We start from the raw sequence: 19,367 nt of genomic DNA on the forward strand, positions 1-19,367 counted from the left end.
CGTGGTACGTCTTCGATCTGTCTGGCCGAGATGATTCCTTAACAGTCTTCGAGTCTTCAATGAGAAATTATGCCTTTCTGCGACGAAACAAAACTGGATCAATTCGTCAAGCGTCACCAAGTGCTTCACACGAATCCGCCGCACTCAAAGCAAAAGATAAAAACCTTTGATGGCTAATGGCGCTGATTAGCCACAATTGGCGGCCTGCGCTTATCTAAGCAGCCCTCCCGATCGGTTGGCCTCCAGCACCAACGCGACCCTTGACCCTCTTAATGGGAAACGTATTCCACCCCCGAGGGCCAAAGGAAACTTAAGGGGCCCACCTGTGTTGACAATTAAATCCAGGAAGCTTGAAGAAACGCAACACTAAGAAGCTGTTTGATTCTTGAGTGGGTGTGGTTTAGGGTCAATACATTATAAATGTATAAAACAAACTTCAGAATTAATACTTAATGTTTTTTTATTTTGTGTTTCTGGCAGAGAAAAGATATTCTGGCCACTACAAGGGTGATTGTGAAGAAATGCAGCGGCCTCGAGTTGGTGGAAACTAGACGTCGTAATGGGACCACACACTGCCGACGAGAGTCGATGGACTGACAGGTATTGACCGTCAGAGAACCACCGAGTGCCTTCAACTGTAATCGATTGATTAAAACCCAACAAAATAGCGAGCGTACTTGGAAATGTTTGAGTTTTGATCGGATGAGGTATAAAACTTGCCCTATTGGGGGGCGTATGTGGCATAAATCCCAACCAAAATGGCCGACGTCCTGTTCACTTGCGGCCATTTTGATTCATAATGAATCATTATGATAAACACGGCCACTCAATTTCGTGTCCATTGGCAAAACTGCTTTAAGGTGCTGATATAGAAGAAAATTAAAAAAAAACAACAACTTCTCAGCCTTTTTCAGTTATCTTCAAAATGATCATCAGTTTGACGACAGGCCCCGCCCACATAATGTGGCTCAGCCAGAAAAGTGGAGCAATTTAGCGCATCGCCCGTCTACCTAAGATACTTGCTGCTTCCTAATTTGGGTGGAAATCATTTGGTCAAAATTCCCAAGTAGGAGTTTGTCTGTTCAAGTCCAAACATTGGAGTTTGCCGAAAATGGCCGCTTAAGAGCTGACTTTTTGTTTCACTTTGACCATGAGTCCCTGACATTTTTTTTTAAACTTTTGAGTGTGTGTCCCGTTTTGGTCCAAGCATGTTTTGTGTCAATCAGTGAAGATAATTCTTTTCAAAAAGCTCAAGTTCATTTAGATAACCCTTTAGACACAAAAAGGTGATTCATTTGTCACTTCACACAAGCTTATCCTGAAAAAAAAAAACCCCCAACACACGCACACACTATCCTCTGCACGTTAATATTATTCTATGGAATACAAGTTCCTATCAGTATCAAAAGAACAACTTTGCACTCAGATTTTTGGGCCACGATATTGTATTTTGGCGCAGTTGGCCGCCGTCCGATACAGACTCAGCCAGAGTGCGGAAAGAGTGATAGTGAGTCGGCTGCCCTCTGACCGCTGCTTCCTGTGTGAGATGATTAAAGCTAAAGGGAAATGAGCTTGGCCGCCCAAAAAAGACAGAGGGCGGACCAATAAGTTGCTCGCCGTACATTGTAATGCGTCATTAACTTCAGGCTGCGTGCCGCGTTTGAGTCCGGCTTCCCTCGAGTCCGCACTGCGACTCCAGACTGATATGGTGAATGTTCGCGCGGAAAAGAAAAGTATCTCGCTAAAGTTCAATTGTTCGTGTAAATCCGACAACTTGCCATTTAAAAAAGAAATAAAAAAGAGAGAAAAGAAACGGTCCTGGCAGACGACACGTTGATCATTTCCTGTGCGTGTTTACTCTGAGCGTTCTTGGAAGACGACGGCAGGCGTACGTGACGGTGAAAATGCAATCTGTTTTGCGATGTGTTGCTCCTTCTCGAAAGAAATTAGACATATTCTGGTTTTGTTTTGTTCTTCAGAATGTGCGCATGGTTCTAAAAACAGCCTTAAAATCTAGAATCAAAGTGTGTCTGACGTTTTTGGGTCTCCGTCCACTAAAGACCAAGCATCGCAGCGGCGCTTCACGTTTTCTTATCTTGTACCGTGCGACTCACCTTCGCCTTTCGATTGGGGGTGCCGTATCACGTTTGGCTGTTCCTGTGGCCGTGTGCATCAGCCTTGTACCTCACACCACGCGTTCTGACTTGGCACGTTTGTTTGCCTGTCCCCGAGGCTGCTAAGGCAACGATCTACAAAGTCTTACCATCTTGACTTTGAAATTTTACTCCTCGGTATCCGTGCTTGGAAGTGACCTGTCTCAGTTGGCATGAAAGTTTTTAAGAGTCATTTCGAACTCTTCTGGTGATTCGGTGTACTATTTTCACTCTCCCACGATACTTGCATCGATATCGACAATCGTGATAGCTAGCCTGGATTTTAACTTTTTCGCCTTTTAGTAACGTTAACTTTGTGGGGACGTTACACTGACAACATGTTGTTGCGCGCGTATTATCGGTCCAGGTAAACACCAATTCATCCAGACGTGGCACTCTGACGCAATGGTTCCTTTGAAAAGTGAGACGGAGATGCTCACTCTCTCTAAGAAGAAAGCGATATGGTATGGTAGCGATATGATTGCTCTTAACTTTGGCGGTTGGAAAACGATTTGGCTGATAGGCTGTAAGCTTACCGAATTCCCAATTATTGTCTGAAGTCTGCTTTATTATGGACCTTCTGTGCCCTGATAAGCTTCGAAGCAACCTCATCAAGCCTCTCATGTTACACTGTTGCCGTGAATACAATTAGGTTACAGTGATCCATGTTGAAGAAGCAGCATCGCAAGTACTGTAAATCCCCTCGCACTCACACTCCGTCCCCTCTTCGCCTTCTTGAATATGTGACCAGGCAGGATTTCTGCTCTGCGTGTCTGGATGTGTACGGCATCAATAGTCCTTGACAAGCCACAATCTAGCCAACTCCAAGGCCCTGACGCCTCTTGAAGGGCAAATTCGGCAAGACGAGTTACAACTAACCCCAACTTGCACTGGCCGGTCACTTCATTAGGTACACTGGCACAATTAAACAAGCTTGAATCAAAGATCTATGTCAAATATATCTTATCTCTTCTTGCTGTACATAAATAATAAAAAATAACAATAATAGCACACATACAAGCATTATATGATTATTAATAATAATTATTATTTTATTATTAATCTGAGGTCAAATTTGTTATATGAACAGAATATGTATTTGTGTTCAGAAAAAAATACAAAAAATAGTCTTCATTAATTAAAGAAACAAACGACAACAAATTTTCTAATTTCAATTTCGAGTTTCAATTGGACCACAATCATCAAAACTGAGCATTCAAATTTGCCACATTTTATTACATCTCTCTTTCAGACACACACAAAAAAAATGCTGAGTTGTTTTGTGAACCCACTCGCTAGGTAGGTGTGGATTTCGATGATTGGGTTGAAGATTGGATTTGTGTCGGCTCAGGAGCTGAAGCCGACCCCCAGTTATGGACACCAATTGTGTTGCGTACCAAAGAGGAACTAAATATCATGTAACATTTTGGGGGAAAATGTACAGATAACGTGTATCTGTATTGGAATGAGGCCTTGTTTTAAGGTATCGGGTACTCACAGAGGCTGCCGATGCCAGACACTGATACTAAAAGGCTAATAAAGGTCTTGGGTTACATTTTTTTTTCATTGTGTTAAATAAAATGTATAAAACAACGTTGAAAAGGCAACTGAGAATAATGAGGAAACTTTGCGTTGTGGCTTAAACCCCCCCCCCTCCCCCCCAAAAAAACCCTGTAGAATCCAGTCTAGTAAGTACTGACCTCTGCAAAATTCCATTTTTGTAAAATCTCATTCCGAGACCAGGTTGTGACTAAAAACTATTATCCTCAATCTTCTGATGCACACGTAACTTGCGTTTGCAAACCTCACTTGACATTTATCACTGTGAGTCACCGTTTTTTCATGCCAAATTTTGAACCATGTTCTGATCCCTTACACCAGGGATGTCAAACTCGCTTTTGTCGCGGGCCACATTGTAGTTACGGTTTCCCTTTGAGGGCCGCTACGAATTTTGGGGAAACCGTATACATGTTTAATTCCCTCCACCTATTACATACACAGCGCACAACAAACTGATCAATAACTTGTTTTACAATAAGAAGTCAAGAATAATGACTGTTATTGTGGATTACATATGACAATTTGAAAATTTGGTTCAGACTTTAGCAAGCATCATGAAACTTGAAATGCTTGATTTGCTTTCGAGTGCCACATAAAATATTGTGTCGGGCCAGATCTGGCCCCCGGGCCTTGAATTTGACACCTGTTCCTTACCCTGTGAATAATGCTACTGCAAGTCACATTTCTTCCCTTTCTCACATTGGAAAAGCAATAGCTGGCTCGCTCTATCACTGCGAAAGCAAAATGTGGTGTTGATCCAAAGCTCGCGGTGTCATGACCGGTCTCGTAAATTATGCATAAGTAGTGCACACATAAAAAAGCCCCCTTATATGACCTCTTGCGGAATGCGAGGAGGCTACCCGGGGCGGACTTCTAATCTTAGGCCCATGTCGCTTGTCAGTGATGGGGGTGTGGGTGGCTGAAGAAGAGTCTGAGCTGGACAACTGCTCCGTGTTCCAGAATTGCAGTCGGCGTGTCTGGCGAGAGGTCTCATGAAGCATGTCCAAGGGAAACGTGCACCCTGCTGACCTGCAGGGGGAATGTCAGTGTGGGGCCTCTGCTGGCTCTCTGGGGAGAGCCCATAGACAGAGCATGGGATGATTTAATTACGTTAGGAAAACACACCCAGTTTGCGTGTGTGTGTATGTGTGTGTGTGCGTGTGTGCGCGCACACGCGTGCGCTCGCATGTGTGGGTTGTCAGTTGAATTTTGCTTCCCTTGTGCCACTGCCAGAGTTAAAGGGGAAGTCATGTTCTGTTTGGCCCAACAAGACTAAACACGGCATTCTGATTAAATATCGTGTTTGTGGAATATCAGTTCAGCAGTAAAGTCCAACCGTTTTTTTTTTTTAAGCCATCTTTGGCGGGGCGGCCATTTTGCCACTTGCTGTCGACTGACAATGACAGCACAGATGTTCAGGGCTCAGCTTCAGAAAACGGGCGACATTTTCGCCAACTTAGCATCACGTGTCTGTCGAGCATTTGTGGTTCAAATTTGGTCGCCAGTTGACATGTGCTCCCCGGAAAAGTTTCACTTTTGAACGACCCCCCGAGAATCAAACCCCCTAAAATGGCCACTTGGAAACAAACTGGCTGACTTGCTCTTTCTTCTTAGGCATGGCTGAATGAGACATCCTTTTTTTGTGGTTCTGCTCCTGATGGACATGCCTACCAAATTGCAATTACTGGAGGGGTTTTTTTTTTTCCATCCATAAGCTGCTCTCTGGTAGTTTTTTTAGTCGGTTAAAACTTGTAATACAATCGTGTCTATATGGGGAAAAAAAATAGAAATGAAACAAATTAAATGACATTTTCAGTCTAATATAAAAGGGATTTGCCTTAATGTCTCAATACTTTGGGGGCGGGGCAGTATAATTTAGCACCGTTATCAACCCAAGAGCCGTGATGTGTCGATGCGTTTTTGTGGTTTTTTTTCCCGTAGCATTTAATGACAAACATGTGACTGCGTCAATGGAGGCTTTCTCTTCCATGTGGTAACACTTTATAAGGAAATGGCTTCAAGGCTCTGAGAGGCTGGACGTCGCTTTTCGATTTAACAATAACAACAGCAGCACAAATAGCGGCCAAAGAGTGGTGGGGCTTCTTCAATCTCGGGTTTCTCTTGTTTTCCAAAGAAAGGGTAAACATGTTGAAAATTTCATTCTTTTTCCGTTTGGAGAGATTGAGGTTTTTTTTTTAATGAATAATTATGTGATGGAATTAACGTGTACCCTTCTGACTGTACATGTTTCCCCGATCCAAACGAAATAAGCTATGACAACAGAGCAAGTAAGTTGTTTGCTCCGAAACAATTTTGTTCATTTGTTTTAAATCATAAATGCTGTTGACTTGACTTGTTGACTTGACTTACCTTAAACCTTTAAGTTGTGGCACAAGGTTAATTCCGTCAACTTTTATTACTTTGTGGTGTTAATGTGGAATACGAATTTTCACAACGGGAAAACCCAAAATATTTCATAAAATATGTTAACTTTTTTTTGGTCTTAAAACGTTGAATTCACACAACATCTTCTTTCTTAAATTTAATTAAGTTAATTATTTTAAACTGCGTGTGCAGGAGTCTTCCAGTGTTGATGTTTATTGACTATAAATGACTTGGAGTCTAGCGTGGGAAATTTGTGACTGCTGGCGCAGAGTTCAGCCAGGCCTTGGCTCAGTTCCAACAATATCTCAATGGAAAAAAAAGAAGAGAAAATAAACCATTAAAAGATCGCAGAAGTCATTCAGTATTAAAATGGAGTTCGAAAGAAACATTCAGACACACACACAATGCAGGAAGCCAGTCTTCAAATAAAGTCTTCCCTTCAAGCTAATCCTGCAATCTTAAAATGCTCTTCAGTCCATTTAATTCCCAAACATATAATAGAATAAATATTTAGTTTGGCTGTGGAATGAAGAGATGCATTTAATGACTTCATTTAACTTCTAAAAGTACTCAACCATCTTTGAAATGTAAGATGTAAGCGCGAACAGTAAAATCCTAAATCAATTTTTAAAAAGTACTATATATACTGATATGTAAATATATCGCGATATGTAAATATATGTCACGAGGACATAAATTAATTGATGATCCAAACATTCCAATATCACCACTGTATTATGTGCTTGTTTTTTATGTGTACCTTTGGAAAGCAACACTAGATGTCAGTGTTGCGTCGTTTTTGTTGCGTCTGCTTCTTTCTTTTGATTTGAATGTGCTGCGATCGACACTAAACCAGTCCATCTACTCTTCGATATTTGCATACTTACTTAATAATTTTTAGCTCATGAACTTTATACTTGAGGTCAGAAACAAGCTTTTCCAATCAATGACGGACAAGAAAAGATTTTTTTTTTTTTTAAAGGATCTTCAAAGTGGAAACGATTGCTGCGGAACGAGTCTGTAAATGAGTGAAGAGTCAGAACAAAAGGAGGCTGCCATGTCCTCCCGGCCCCCTCGCCTCGTCTCTTTGGCTCCCCACTTGGAGCGAGACAGATGCCTCTCCGTGCAACTTCACAAGCCGAGGAGCGCTCTAAGTGATGAAAGCCACGAAGCCGGGGTCCCACTCGCGAAGACCGCCGGCTCCTCGTTCTGCCTCGCAGCCCGCCAGCCTATGAGAAGATTCCCCTCATTTAGACGTTCGAGGGGGAGAAAGAAAGTGGGGCTCTGCCTTTTAATGAAGGCCTTGGTGGATTAGGCCCTCACACTTTAAAGTTGCACTTGACAGGTATCTTTAAGTTCACCGAGTTTGACCAGATGGAGCATGTATATTGTATCACGTCTTTGAATGTGATGCTGCCGGTGGTGGGGAAGAGATGTATCAAACAAGAGATGGAAGTGAGGTTTTTGGCGGATTGGAGGGGCGGGCGCCGCTTGTGGGTAAAAACAGCGCCTGGATCTGGCGTTGGATGAAATAAGACGGGCGGCTAATTGTTAATATTCATCGATATGTTTAATCGTGCGCTAAAAAATGCATCGGGGAGCGACCCCGAGAGCTTCCCGACGACTCTTTTATGATCCGCTCGGCTCTCTCGGCGGGCCAAACAAACACGCTCGAGTCGGAGGGATCAAACGAGTGCGAGCAGCCCGCTGTGCGCTTGTGTTGGACCGCGGCCTGAAGTTGTTTTTTTCGCAAAGTTTGCTGCGAGGAGTATCAACAGTTTGCCGTCTTTTCGGATTGAGATCCAGATTTGGGATTCAAAGTCGACATCTCGCTATAAGGAGCTACCTCCGGATCTTCAAAACTGCATACCTCTTTCCACTTTCAAGTCCCGTCTAAAAACACACCTGTTCAGGATTGCCTACAACACATAGCTCTTCCATTTCCTCTGTTTTTATGATTTTATGTCCTGTTTTTATATAATATCTCATTTACACATTTTTACATTATATTTTCTTATTGTCTGTACAGTGTCCTTGGGTGGCATGAAAGGCATTTTTAAACAAAATGCATTATTATTATTATAAGGATGACGTGAGTCCTCAGAGTTAAGCCCTTGGGCAACCAAAAAAAAAAAGCTTTGCGATTTCACACGCTCCTCGTCTTGTGACTGTCAAACTTTGCACGAGTGCCACGAGTGGGTTTCACCTCCAAAATGTCCCACCAAAACTAATTGTCCCACTCCCTCTTCAATTGTATATCACCAAATAAAATTGTAGTATTGTCTACACTTCATTATGAATAACTATTATTCTATATTTATTGTAATCAAACGTTGGGGGGAGGGGAGTAAACAACATCTGTAACAGTAATCAACTTGGAGTATTATCATTGACTTGAGTTTAAAAATGATTTAAAAAATATTACACCGAGTGCCTAAAAAAACGTCACTTGGTCATCTCGGCACACTGTCGTGAGTTGACTTTTGTACTAGCCCCCTCTAGTGACCAAATAGGCAAGTGACACTAACCCTCCACAATATTAGGAATATCTATTTACTACGGTCAGTTTCCACACAGGCAGCACATTTTTGCTGTTCACTTGCGCTTGGATTTCATCATCATCAGTCTATTAATCTGTACGATTATGGATTGTGGTCCTGCTAAAGCCGTGCCAACGAATGGACCTCCATGTTACAAAGCGCACCCACCCCCCTCCACATCCCACCCCTCCTGCCGTTAGTCGTCTTTTCCTCTTCTCATGCTCAGATGGTTCTTGAGTGAGCAGTTAGGATTTCAAAGCAATGGCCACTGCTCTTTTGCTTCTGTGAATTAATCATCAAAAGGAGTCGAGAGAGCAGGAGGGAAGGAAAGGCAACGAGGCCTTCGAAAATCAATGGCTGCCAGCCGCCAGATGTGAGGATGAGGAGAGTGATCATGCTTTTGTGGGCCTTCGCGTGTGCGTGTTGAGATAAGACAGCTCACCTTCTGAATTGTCTCCTCCAATCGGCATCAGTAATATAACAGGAGGCCCGGGCATGAATGGTGTACCCGGTATATGGAAGACTCCCTTGCTGGGTCAAACTGTGGTCATCACCATCATCATCCTTTTATTAAACATTCAGGTTGTGTGGTTGTGTTTTCATATATATATATATAAAAATATATATAGAAATAAAACAACTTATTTAAGCCCTTTCACAATTGGGTTTTGTGCAAAGAAAATGTAAACAATTTGGCACCTGAGACTTACAGCTGTTGCTATAGTGTAAACACAGACTATTCTCACTGAGTGTCTTATATGAAATATAATAATAATATATATATGTATATGAATCTCTAGCGCAAGATGTCCACCCATCCACTGTAAGTGCAACTCTTTGCGCACTGTTCAGCGACACAGTAATCTCACTTCTCACTTTGTTGTACACATCGGGAATATGTTTGTAAGTGAACACAGACCTGTCTGGTATTTTATACCTGGGTTCCAAAACGTGCACGAGCTGTCTGAAACCCTCGTTGTCCACCACGCTAAGGCTGGAGGTCTTTGCATATGAAATAAGCAGTGGCCTTAGTTATAGCCATTGCACGGTCACAGTGAGTTGCAAGGGGACTCCCAAAATAAGAAGCAATTTTTTTCTGATCCTGACCTGGTTTACCAAGAGTTTCTCCGGTGTCCGACGAGGAACTGGGCGGGGAAGCGGGAGGGAAACTTGTCGGTGATCTGGTGCCATCGGTTTAAGTGGGTCTGCATATTTGTGGTGCTGCCGTTGTATGGCTTCTTAGTGCGACATTCCTTGCAAATTACGGAGGTTTTATCAAGCTTTCTGTCTTTCTTTTCGAAGTCGTAGTATTTCCAAACATAAGATTTGAATGTTGCGGCTGCATTAAATATAGTAGTTTCCTTGCTGCTGCGTGCGCTAACTTCCATAATGTTTCGCTAGTTGTGTACTGGACTGTATGTGACGCACGGCTACCGTCCGTATTCAACACAAAACGCAAAGCAATGATGGTGCATTCATTGCGCCTAGGAAAGGGCAGATATGTGACGTTTAACATGAATAAAACGGCGATTGAATTGGATTTTACCGATACCCATCAATGCATCGTGATGAATCGCGATTTCACCAATACCCATCAATGCATCGTGATGAATCGCAATTTCACCCGTCAATCGCGTCGTACCCAGTGAATGAGCCGATGCACTCGGATCGCGGACGTGCGCATCGATGTATCGATTAATATCGATTATTTTCCACACCCTTAATATATATATATATATATAATATATATATATATGCCAGACGAACAACCATTCACGATCACAATCACACCTAGGGACAATTTTTGGAGTGTTCAATCAGCCTATATATATATATATATATATATATATATATATATATAGGAAGGCTGGTAAGGTGGGCCTTCGGCCCACAAAAGTGTTGTTGCTTAGTTCAACTTTTTGTTCATCTTCATTGCTTTATCGCGAAAATAAAGAGATGTTTAGCTCTACTAAATAACTAACAATTTTATTGCAATGCTTGTGGGTAGACAACATTTTTTCGCTAAGATGCCCGCGCGATCGTAGTGAGCCACTGCCTGAGCGGCGCAGTGGCGGCGCGCAGCGGCGTGGTGAAGTAGGTACGTTTTGAAAAGGGACAGATGGAAGGACAGACCGCGTGCGGTACGACGCGCAATATATATATAAGAAGATATATATATAAGGCGGCCCGGTAGTCCAGTGGTTAGCACGTCGGCTTCACAGTGCAGAGGTACCGGGTTCGATTCCAGCTCCGGCCTCCCTGTGTGGAGTTTGCATGTTCTCCCCGGGCTTGCGTGGGTTTTCTCCGGGTGCTCCGGTTTCCTCCCACATTCCAAAAACATGCGTGGCAGGCCTATTGAACACTCTAAATTGTCCCTAGGTGTGAGTGTGAGTGCGAATGGTTGTTCGTTTCTGTGTGCCCTGCGATTGGCTGGAAACCGATTCAGGGTGTCCCCCGCCTACTGCCCGAAGACAGCTGGGATAGGCTCCAGCACCCCCCGCGACCCTAGTGAGGATCAAGCGGCTCGGAAGATGAATGAATGAATGAATATATATAATATATATATATATATATATTGTGCGTCGTCCCGCACGCGGCCTATCCTTCCGCCTGTCCCTTTTCAAAACGTACCTACTTCACCACGCCGCCACTGCGCCGCTCAGGCAGTGGCTCACTACGATCGCGCGGGCATCTTGTCTACCCACAAGCGTTGCAATAAAATTGTTAGTTATTTAGTAGAGCTAAACATCTCTTTATTTTCGCGATAAGCAATGAAGATGAACAAAAAGTTGAACCAAGCAACAACACATTTGTGGGCCGAAGGCCCATCTTACCAGCCTTCCGCAGGAACTAGCTGATGAACCGCCCGGAGGGCGGCGAACCACCACCTTACCAGCCTTCCGCAGGAACTAGCTGATGAGCCACCCGGAGGGCGGCGAATCAGCTAGTATATATATAATATATCCATCCATTTTCCGATCCGCTTATCCTCACAAGGGTCACGGGGGTCGCTGGAGCCTATCCCAGCCGTCTTCGGGCATTAGGCGGCGGACACCCTGAATCGGTTGCCAGCCAATCACATGGCACACACACAGACGAACAACCATTCACGATCACAATCACACCTAGGGACAATTTTTGGAGTGTTCAATCAGCCTGCCATGCATGTTTTCGCCTAGGTGGGAGGAAATGTGGGAGTACCCGGAGAAAACCCACACAGGCCCGGTGGGAACATGCAAACTCCACACAAGGAGGCCGGAGATGGAATTGAACCCGGTAGCTCTGCACTGTGAGGTCGACGTGACGCTTGTGAGGATAAACGGAAAATGAATGAATGAATATACTGTGTATTATGTGTGTATGGACGTGTATAGATATGCATATACAGTATATTAAAAAATTAAATGTCATTAATGTGTATTTTTCCTATGTGTTTTGACATTAGTGCTTTATCACGCCATGTGTGACACCTCACTGAGCTAATGAAATCAGGAAACATTATGCACACACACACACACACACACACGTGCGCGCAAACAAGCTCAACTTTTTAATATTTGCAGCAATAATATTTAACGATTCACACTCGCCATAAAGGAATTTTGTGTGCGTGTGCGTGCGCACATTACCTTGATGTGTTTTGATTTATTCCTTCGGCCCTCAGGTCATACCTGCGAATTAGGCCTCATCGATGAGGGGGAGCGCATCTCCCCGATCCCAAAAGTGATAATTACCCAACACGGTTATTGATCGTGCTATTGATGCATGTCTAATTGTTTTTCTTCTTCTTCTTCTTTGCATTTATATATTCAATCCATATTATCATGCGAGTGCTTTGACCTCCAGCAGGAGAGGAGACATGAGGGGGGAAACTCTTATTAGGACCGTGCAAAAAAAATAAAATCTTTCCCCTATGTAGGCATGACTTATGTATGTTTGTGAAATTTATTAATTTCATATTGTATCAGACACGCAGTGTTTGACCTCAGCGCAGCCTTGAGGCGAGATGCTTGGTCTCCGCAGGCGCTCCGCTAAAGCTTCGTCTCATCGTCCTATTGATCTGTTTGTTATATTACATCAAGACGTGGAATGACCGTGAATATTATCATATATCATTAATGGATTTTTTGCTGAGCATAATAAACATATTCCGATCTATTCAATTAGTTGGCCTTTCGCATAAACTCAAGGTCTGTGTGATCGGAATAGGAAATTCCGTTTTGTGTTTCATTCTGGGTAAAAATGCACTTTTTGCAACTTGATAAAGTATTGTCTAACAAGTGCAATATGATTAGTAATATAAGGTAGTTTGTACATAGAATGTAGTCATTTTTTTTCAACCGATTCCTCCTTTATTCATTGAAAAACTCATTTTGTGTTTTTATGATCAGGCCAAAGCAAAAATGTTGCTTTTGAGCTTTCTCGTGGCATCTCGGTGCAAAGGAACTACGTTGACATGATGGAAGGAGCTTTATTTCATCAGACCATAGCCAGCCTGCTCTGAAAGAAAATAAGAGCTTTGTCACCATCTTGTGGCATCAGTCGGCAATGTTTTACCCTTATTTTGGAAGGGTGTCAATCACTCTCACCTAGGAACACTATATTTTCATTTTGCCTAACTGGTGATAACTTGTTGGGTAATCCACTTAATCGCTCTGTTGCATTGCAGGTGTTGCTAGAGTGCGTTTGCGTGCGTGTGTCCGTGCGCGTATGTGTGTTTGCGTGTGTGGCGATTGGGCACCGAGGCAGCAAGCCCGTGCCAGGACATCTGCTGGCCGTCACAACGCTTAACGCGCGTCCTGCCCATCCATCCGGGGACCCTAATGAGGTCCATGTCTGCGGCTCCGAAGACAGAAGCGAGTTGTGTCCTCACCGACCCGTGACCAGCGCCGAGGTCCCTCAGGGGACGGTGTTGAGCACTCGCACGTAGATACGAAGCGAGGTAATTAGCGGGTGTTTATTTTCACTTGGTTCCCCGTCCAACTCCTGCCCCCTTAACCCCTCGCCTCACCATCCTAGTGTTGAAGGTGTGTTTGTGCTGTTATGCCCTCTGGCTTGGCTGCCAGCTTACTCCCGCTGATCTGAGCCAGGAGGCAGACTGCCGAGGAATACCGATCACCTCGCCCGGGCGCCCACGATCCCTTTGAGCTCCTCTCTGGCATCTTTCCCCCTTCTGCCAGTTTCCTCATCTGCCGCTTGTGAAGTTGACAACAAAGACATCCTCGGGGTCCTCCTTGATGCGAGACCCGCTCTTGATCTCTCTTTTTTTTTTCCCCTGTATTTTTTGTAGCTCTGCGTTGCACTACTTTCATATTCCGCGGGTGCGGTATTTACACGGCGCAAGACAAAGAAGCAGGGCCGGCTTTTCATGTGCCGAGTACCCCCCGTGTCTCCATGCTAATAGCCTCACAGGGTGCGCTTGACACTAGGGCCGGACGCCACTTTAAAACGGAGCCAGGAAACATCCGGTCTGCCCTTTCCGTCCATCGAACATCCATTTGGTTTGCGTCAGAGCATAATTGCACGAGTCATTTTGGAATGTTTTGGGAAAAACGAGAAAAACCGGGGGCCAAATCGCTTATGTCTCCCGCTTCATTTTATCTGGGCCATCTAAGAAACTTCTTTCTGTCCATAAAAGAAGAGCATTCCATCATCCATCCATATCGTGATCATCTATTCATCCATCCAGAATCTGTCTGTGTTCATGAGTCTCTTTATTCAACATTGTTTTGTCTCACACATATCTATTCGTTCATCCATCCATCCACCAAACCTCCTTCCAACACTTAAACATTACCCTTCTATTCACCTACACATACAGTTACCGTTCGATTTATGTCCAACCATGCATCCATCTTTTTAGCACTGATTATCTTGACCAAGCATTCATCCATCCATCCATCCTTTTTTCGAACCGCTTTATCCTCACAATGGTCACGGAGGGTGCTGGAGCTTAGCCCAGCTGTTTTCAGGCAGTAGCCGGGGGACACCCTGAACCAGTTTTGGTTTTAACATCTATCCATCCATCCCTCCATTATTTGACTTTCATCGCTCTGTTTATCTGTCAATGTTTCATCCAAACATCCATCCATCCATTCATTCATTAGTGCAGCATCCATGATCTGACCACCATCCATCCATCGCTCCCTCCATCTATTTTTCGCCGCATCATTCCATCATTCATGACTTGATCTTTTCATCCATCTCGCCATCATTCTCATCCCTCCATTGACCCTGGACCACATGCTTCTGTCATCCATTCAATCGTCCATCCACGAGTCCAATTATTTATCTCAATTTGTTCATCTAAGCAGGCTTGCATCCTTCGGCAAAGTATATGTCTGCATCATCTACACAAGTGTCATTTCTCCATACACGCATCCATCAGGCCATCCGACCGTGCAGCCATCCGTCATTCATCCGTGCTTCTGTGCATTCCCTCCGCTGACCTCTTTTCTGCCGGCCCAGTGATCACCGAGTGGACGGTCCTGATCATCCAATAATATTCGCTTCCCCACATACATCCTCTCCTTACTCCACTCCTCACTGGGCCTCAAGCCCCCGATAACCCTCTCAACGACACCTTCCCCACCCCACCATCATCATCATCCTCATCATCCAACCCCCTGCCTCTATGAGAAGAAATCTCTGAAGAGCTAATTAGTGGCGAAACGGAACAGCCAGCAGAGCTGAAAAAAAGGGAGATTGGCACCGGCGCCAGCGTTATCGGTCACGGCCTGACAGGAGGGGTGACAGCGAGCCGTGGCAAAGCACTGCCTCTCGGCTGACAGAGACAATAACGTCAGGCTTTGAGGACCTGAGTGATGGCAAAGCAGCCAAAGGCGAAAAATAAAATAAAAAAGAAAGAAAAAGAAAAACTGCAACCTGCTTCCTCAGCTTGTCCTGCAGGACATCCATGTCTCCGTAAAGAGAGGCGTCCGCGGTCGATGGTCACTAAAATGTTGGGAATGTTGGTACGGTGAACCATGTTCAATGTGAGGCATATGTTCCGGACCCAACCGCAATCGTGACAATGTGTGCTGCAGAGAGACCAAAAAAAAAAAAAGCCACACACATATCGGCCCCAGAGGACCCCCCCCCCACCCACCCAATGTCACCTCCCACCACATCATAATGTCACAAATGTTGGTAGTGTGAGCCCTCGTACATCGTAGGGCAATGGTCCCCCAAGACCCGGGCCGCGGACCGGCACCGGTCATTTGGTGCCAGGCTGCATAGAAAGATTAATAACTTGCATCACTTCTGTTTCATTTATTATGCCCTCTGGAAGATGTTTTATTTTGAAAAATTACCGGAGTCTTGTTCACGCGCATTTTAGGTTGAGTTTTTAGACCACCTGGATGAACTATATGAAAAGTGACAGCAAGCTAATGAACAGCAATGAAATCTTTGCTGTTTAAGACCAAAGTGCTACCAAGAAGCAGCATACAAGGAACACATTGGCAGGCATCGGGAATAGTTGAGCATCCAAAGTCGGAACAAACATTTCCCGCAAAACAAAGTTCGCCTTAGCGTTGGGTTGCAACTGTGAGATGACTCTTTCATGAGGATCATTTATTCATTTTGGCAGGTGAAAATCAAATCGCGATGCCTTCGAGCAAGCCGGGAGAGCAGACCGGGAGTAATTAGCGACGGTGGGAGCGAGGTGACGTCTCTTCCTGTACTACGCTTGTTTGGCCCAGCAGAAGCTGTCGAAGAAGCTCAATATTGATTTGGCTGTTTGCGCTGACCCACGCTGTCCGCGTTTGTTCGCGACTCGTGCACACTGTCGGCTAATGTGCCAAGATAGCTCCACCAAGCCAAAATTTCGGGGCTCTTGTGGACATTTAAATAACCTCAGACAGACCTATCTTGAGTTCTGCGATTGGCTGGCAACCAGTTCAGGGTCCCCCCCGCCGTCTGCCTGAAGACAGGTGGGACAGGCTCCGGCACGCCCCGCGAGCCCTTGTGCGGATTAGAAAACGGATGGCTGGATATCTTGAGGGTTTTTTTTTGTCCATGTGGCACCAGCTGGAATGTTAGCTGTCATTATCTGGAGGGATACAGCTCTCTGCGGTGTAATCATTTCAAAATTAAGTATCTGTTGGAATTTCTTGGAGTGACGATATGAATGTTCAAAGAACAGTGAGTTGAACGTCTTGCTGTATTAGATTTGAGTTTGTGTAAAAAAAAATATGGTGGGGCGGGGGGCTTCAGTGTGAGCCTTGCGGAACCCCTTAGTTGTGGAGTTTTGTATATATATTTTAAACATGTCTGTTCAGCTGCTCGGTCTTTTTATGTCCACGCTGTTGTGTTTGTAAATGCTTTTAGGTGATGTACTTTTGTCGATGTGAATCACATTCAGCCTTGCATTTTATGCTGGAACCGTTTTTCTGTCACTCTTCTAGTTTTGAATGCACACCCCCCTCCAAAAAAGGGGACTTTAGTGCAAGCCTTGAGGGACCCCTCGGTTATGGAGTTTATCTTTTTCTTTGAGCTCCAACCCCGTCAGCCTGGATTTGTAGAAATTTTACTTTTGATTGATGCTCATATCGTCGTATATCCTTTCTCATTGTATCACATATCTTCATGGATGATCGTCACGTCTTGTGGTCCTTCGGGGCATTTTTTATCGAGGTTTGGAGAGAAGCAGAATTGATTAGGTCTGGTGGGAGTCAGTCTTGAGGTCATTTAAGATTTCTGAAGCGTTTTTGTCATACTTGAAGTCTTTAAGTCGTTGAAGTGGGGTGGTGGTGGTGGAGGGGAGGAATAAAGGGTCTGGGATGGAACCGGACAAATGCTGATTGATGGTCGTCCAAGTGAGAAGAACTGGCAACTGGAACCCGGGGCTTCGTTAGGCCTACTGGGAAACGGCATTGTCCCGTTTTTGTGTCTTACTTTGGACTCGAGTCAGTCTGCAAATACCGTGGGGCACGTTCAATTATTCATGCCGCCCTAATGACAAGCATAGTCCTACATACACAAGTGACCTTAAAAGCATTGATCGTTTTCTTGATCTCTTTATTAACTTTGGGATGTCGTTTGTATTCATTGATACTGAGTGAAAACCGGATTGCAATTATGTTTCTTAAAAAGAAGACAAACAATTGAGCACCTCAAAGATGACTTTCAAGATGCTTTGGATTATTGAATGACTGCACTGATCAACACTAAAATTCTAGTCGGGGAGGACTTTGTGTCCCTAAACGTATTTTTGATGCTGATTTCAAACATGTTTTCACTCTTTTTCTGGCACATCCGATTATTGAGCGATCATCATTTTAATTGCTTTTAAGTTTGCTCTAGAAAAGCTTTCGCGCTACAGATTTGACCATGCCTTGTAATTTACAGCTATGAAAGTTTCAGAAAAAAAACATACAACCACCACCAAACCACACCCTAAAGTTAATCCATAAATATTACTAAATGTATTACTATATTAACTCTTATATTAAAGTTATTATTTTTATTATTATTATTATGAAAAAAACAAGGGCAGATTCGGAATGAGCGCACAAACCAAAATCTTGCATCTATGTAGTCAATGTATTTGTTCACCAGCGTAATTTTTGTTTTGGTGGTGTTAGGGGGTTATGTTGCTGTCGTGTGTGGCGCATTATTTTGCAGCGACGCTAAGTGGAGGTGACAGCCTTCAAACCCGGTGACCTTGCGAAGAGGCCTCCGCATAAGCAAGGGGAACATTTCTAGAGGCAACCCGCGAGGCTTTTTTTTTAACCTCATATTGAAAAAAAGTTTTAAAAAAACCAAAGAAAAACACTTCTTTCGCAGGAAATGTACATATCGATGGTATAAACTCGGTTCCATCCTGTATTGATTTTGCCAAGCCAAATACATCAAAAGAAACACGTCTGGGTCCCTGGATCGCTGATCAGTTGCCGTCAAAAGTCAATACTTGAAATTCATAAAATGCTAAACATCCTCTCGGGCGCCACGCTTGGGGTGGGGAGCCGTCGATGTTTTTAAAGTTTGACTTGGAATAGATTAGAGATGTCAGTTTTGCGGTTTATACAAAAAAAACTCAAATAAAATCATATAACGTGCATGTCCCTCGGGGGCTGCCGTAGCCTCCGGCCATGTTCCCCTTACCTTAGGCGGAGGGTTGAGGGGAAAAAAAAAGAGCTGATGCTTCGAGTCATTCTGCATCCCTGCATCTGTCTGAAAATAATTGGTCAGAAAACTTCGACACACATGCACACACACGCACAAAAGGAGGCCATGAAAGCGTAATAGCTCGCAGCCAAAACACGCGTGTCTGAAAGATCACATTTTGAAAGCAGAGAACGTATCGATGCCACGCTCTGTGCAAACAAACGCGTCCTTTCCCGCATTGCGTTACGGGCGAGAATTTTTTTTTTGTGGCTCGGCCTCCTCCATCGGTCCGTGAGGCGGAGTTTCTGTGATTAGAGCACAGTAGAGTCGACGATGGATGGAGAAAAAAATTGGGGGCGGGGCAAATTTTGTACAAAAATCCGAATGCTAAATGCTAAATTCTCACCTCGCTTTTACATGAAATTTATGACATAATCCCACTTGAGTTGTAATGTGAGAACAAAATGTGGAACGTCAATAAATAAATAGGTTCACGACTTTTTTTGCCGACAACGGGGACAAATTTGATTTTGGAATAAAAGGCAGTTTAATTCAATTTTTTAAACTTTTTTTTGAAATACAACTTTTTTTAAAATTGAGGAGTAATATAAAATAATGA

General features: G+C 43.9%; 1 long non-coding RNA gene across 1 annotated transcript in view; it reads left to right on the forward strand.

The window, feature by feature from the left end:
• Positions 1–477: 477 nt before the first annotated feature.
• The window catches only part of LOC127612875 (uncharacterized), a 70,310-nt gene continuing 51,420 nt past the window's right edge, over positions 478–19,367 (forward strand). Inside the window, exon 1 of the long non-coding RNA XR_007965988.1 lies at positions 478–600. This is a non-coding gene — a long non-coding RNA (uncharacterized LOC127612875). The remainder of the gene's footprint in view (positions 601–19,367) is intronic.

The sequence above is a fragment of the Hippocampus zosterae genome, chromosome 13 (genome assembly GCF_025434085.1).
Source record: "Hippocampus zosterae strain Florida chromosome 13, ASM2543408v3, whole genome shotgun sequence".
Taxonomy (NCBI): Eukaryota; Metazoa; Chordata; class Actinopteri; order Syngnathiformes; family Syngnathidae; genus Hippocampus; species Hippocampus zosterae.